Below are 4,343 nucleotides of genomic sequence, written 5' to 3'. Positions count from 1 at the left end.
GCCCATCAGCCAGATTGTCTGTCAATGGAGGGTATTCTCTAGATTCATCCCATTATAAAAAATAATCTGTGTGCATAAGAAACATAAATAAAGGCCGAAACGTTGTGTTTTTTTAATAAATACATATTCTTGGGCACATTTAAGATGGTGTGTTCTCTATTAGCAACATCAAAAACACCCACAGTCCAGATAGACAGACTGGGTATGAGGAAGTATGAGGTTCATTCTGCCCTGCTTCTCGGTAACAATAGGAGCGCCCAAGTCCTGACGTCACTCGCTCATCCCCTGGTTTCACAGAAGTAATTTCTCTATGGAGAATAACATGGGGTCATCTTTAAATCGTCTCATATAAGCGTTGTGGTCCAAAAATAAACAAAGTGTCTCTGTGTCATTTACGACCGTCAGTCACTCATATTCGATACTGTCTGTTTCTAGCGAAAATGTAACTAATTCAGCAGCAGTAACATTAGCGTTTTCTCTCAGTTGATTCTTCATATCCATATGAGTGAAATGGCCGGGATGACATGTTTATTTTTCTTATATGAGGCGATCTAAAATCCCCCCTATGGGGATTACAATGCAAATAAAAAGTACATGAACCCGTGTGCCCTCTACCGATATTGACGTCAGACTACGGTGCTCTATATGCTGCTAGCCTTTATTATTATTATTATTATTATTATTATATGCTGCTAGCCTGTGCTCAGTTACACCGCTGCCTCAACCTCCAGTCTAATATTATCCCTCTGTCTTCTGTCTTCTCCATTCCCCCATTGCCTCACATCACTTCTACCCACTGAAATATTCATCAGTACATTAATCAAAGTCATTTAAAAAGAAGTGGCTTCACTCTAACATCATCTTGGGCATTACACCTACTGGTAGCTTCTGACTGAAGCCGGATTCATGCTTTTGTCGTAAAAGTCGAAATTATCGAAATGAACCAAACAAGTTCACAATGCATCACTATGTGACATGTCTGAGCTTGTAGATCTGCTATTTTCAGCTTGTGACTCTGTTGTACGAAAAAGGGGAAAAAAAATATGTATCCTGATGACTTGTATGCAACACAGAATGTAAAATTGTGTGCTCTGGCTCAATATTAAACGGTTCTCTGGATTAGTATCTCACCTAAATAGCTTAATGGATAAGGTGATATATATATATATATATATATATATATATATATATATAATAGCTTAATGGAAAAGGACGTCACTGTTGGTACATTGGACTCTTTCTCTCCTGTTGTCCACATTTCACACCATACAATCCACACAACACCATCCTGTCCTTATCTCACATCTTTTCTTCACACTTTCAGCCTCAGCGTTCATTTAAACAGTGGTGGTTCAATTTGTAAACGCTCAAGAGGTACAGATGAATAAATGAACAGCGACAGATTGTACGCGTTTCAAAACACTTGTGAAATGAACCTCTCTTTATTCATCAGACACACAAGAACTATCCCTGTGTTCGTTCCCCAATCCACGTCCAGACTTCAGAAATGTACCAGGTAAGACGAAGTGAACAGTCTTTGAAGTTTGTGCGAGTGTTATCCATGAAGCCAGAGCGATCTAGCTGATCAGATATTCTTGCTTGAAGATGAGGAGAAGAATGTCTCTGGATAATGCAGCCCATCTCTGTATCGTTATCAAATATTTACTGCTGCTTTCTGTGTTTGTCTAGCACTGCGTGTAGAATGCAATTATCCAACTGTTCCATATTAATGATATCATTAGTATGCATCCAGTCTGTCCATACTGAGTAATGAGCTATGCAGTTGTGCAAATTATATTGTATCCTTCAGAGCCTGACCGGTGAGTAGAAATGTACAGAATAGAATTATGTCGATATTCTTGTAATACGTAATAATTTTCTTGATTTTTCTTTTCTTGAAAATGATCACTCAAATGTTATCAAACTCTTGTGACAAAGATGTAGATGTAATGGAGGCTATATAAATAGCTATGAATCCCCCAAATTCATTCTTTTTTTTACCCCTCCATCACATGGAACTATTTTTTGGGCGTAGTGATATGGACACAAAAAACATAGTTCTGTGTGTGCAACCTGTGACCGCCACTTCACCGGTTACACATATCTTTCCACGTACTGGAGAAACTGTTGCACTCCTCCATGCTGCGGCGGATACTTTGGTAGAACTCCCTTCAATCAATAATACCATATTAGCCACCTCCAGTCCCGAGGATCGTTCTGCTGGCCCCTCTGGGTCAAATGCTAATCATGCTAGCGTGCTAGCCCGCTACTCCAAGAAACTTGCGTGTTACAATAATAACAAATACAACAACAACCCTGACATAATCATCCTTGGAGATTCTTTAGTTAGGCACACAATTCTACCACGCGCCGTCACTTTTTGTCTCTCCGGGGGTAAGATAGTTGATATGATTGCGCTTGTCCCAGCTGTTATCAATCTTTACCCCACCGCCTCTATTATCATCACACGTGGCTACAAATGACGTCAGAGCTGGTGGCCGTTCCACCAAAATGTGCACTGACCTAGAACTGCTATGTGCTACAGTAGAAAGCCTGGGGAAACGCTGCATTGTGTCAGGCCCCATCCCAACACTCTCCAATAAAGTCGAACAGTTTAGCCGACTTTACAGCTTTCATCTCTGGCTGCATGGTTTCTGTGCTGCTCTATGATACAATTTCATCTCCAACTTTGACTACTTTTGGCGCATCCATAGCCTGTACAGGAATGATGGTGTGCACCTAAATAGTGATGGCAGTAGATTACTGCGGGACAATTATATTAAACACATTGCTTTTAATCATTGATATATTGCGCGGCTCGATCCGACTGTTCTACTTCCTTCTCCAACCTCTACCCCTAACTATATGGATCCCGCCGCTTCATGCACTAATTGTACTAATAACAATTGCAATAACCATGAGCATCTCCCTTTGAGTCATGCTGATTCTATTTCCATCTCCTGTCCGCTATCCATCCCTGTCCTCACTAGGACAAGACTACCTTCAGTTAATTTCATCTGCACAGTCACCCCATCAAATCTCATTCATATTCCCTGTAGACCCAAGACTCCTCCCACTAAATGTGATAGCAAGCTTAACCTTGCCTTGTTTAACATCAGGTCACTAACAAATAAGTCCTCCTCTGTAAATTATATAATCTGTAAAGAGAAGCTAGATATAATCTTTCTAACAGAGACATGGCTTGGCTCGGATGGAGCTGTTCTCCTAGCGCCAGCCTGCCAGACTGTTTGAGAACCTTCGCCTAGAATGACATGCCCAAAATAGCGATACCAGGATATGATTAATTATGGATTGGTGCTCTTATCGGATTTGGGGAGGTGTAGTTCCAGACTATGTAGCATTCAGAGATTGTGGAATAGTCGACTATATCCATGTCCTCACCATCGTGTAATGTAAGCATAATGGAGGAAAGCATCACTATCAGTCTCACGCCAGGGCTCCACTGGGCGTGTCTGCGTCGCGTTGCGTCACGCGTGCGTCAAAAAACGAACCGGTTCAATTTTATGGTGACGGAGACGCGACGCAACGCGGGCAGTGGAGCCACCCTCCATTGATTAAAAGGGCACATTCCCGACGTTGACGGAGACGCAGACGCGCCCAGTGGAGCCCTGGCGTTAGTGATGCCAGAAAAAGTGTGAAGTTAAAGCCGATAATAGTGGCAAAGGTGACCTCTGACTTAACACAGTACCATACCCAGTGTCTTATCATAGGAATGGACAAATCATGCCAATGTCTCCAATGGCCATGTATTTTTGTCATGAGAAACCCGTTTGCAAGCATTTTAATTTTTATATTTTCTACTGTATTTTGTATTTTTAATAAATTTGTACTTTTGACTTCATAATTTTGGGCATTGTAACACCCCCACCATTTTGGAACAATTGTACACTAGTTAACCCATTTTGGTGTTTTAAACATTGTTATCATTTAGCTATTGAAAAATAGCAGACCTACAAGCCGAGTGAAGTGATACACATGTTTTATTTTTGAACCAATGCAGCTACAGTTTGTCATAGTCGTCCATCACGGGTTTCCACTGCGCTCTTTTTTTTTTTTTTGTAGTTTTGTTTTTAGATGCTGTTAAAATACCACGGTGACTTTCCTACAAAAAACCCATTACACAGAATAATAAAGGTATACAGAAGAAACACAGTATGTTACAATAGTACAAATGATAAATTATATTATACAGTTATAATGCCAACAAGTTTGAGCACGTATCCAATAAAAAAGCAGCCTGCTCCCAGTACTATGAGAAGGGTAAATAGACAGACGGACACGTGGAAAAGAGACGAAGGTGTCTGTTTTATGCATAATGTCAG

At 40.7% G+C, this 4,343-nt stretch overlaps 1 protein-coding gene across 2 annotated transcripts in view; it reads right to left on the bottom strand.

Moving 5' to 3' along the window:
• Positions 1–3,985: 3,985 nt before the first annotated feature.
• epn2 (epsin 2) overlaps positions 3,986–4,343 on the bottom strand; it is a 36,521-nt gene continuing 36,163 nt past the window's right edge. For both annotated transcript variants that reach the window (XM_083780075.1, XM_083780076.1), the window contains one exon: positions 3,986–4,343. This exon is cut by the window's right edge and continues 3,234 nt beyond it. The gene's annotated coding sequence lies outside the window, so the exon portion shown is untranslated.

This window comes from Protomyctophum parallelum (assembly GCF_964188405.1).
Source record: "Protomyctophum parallelum genome assembly, chromosome: 13".
In the NCBI taxonomy this organism is placed as follows: Eukaryota; Metazoa; Chordata; class Actinopteri; order Myctophiformes; family Myctophidae; genus Protomyctophum; species Protomyctophum parallelum.
The sequence above is the reverse complement of the archived record's forward strand: the minus strand, read 5'-3'. Positions and strand labels throughout refer to the sequence as shown.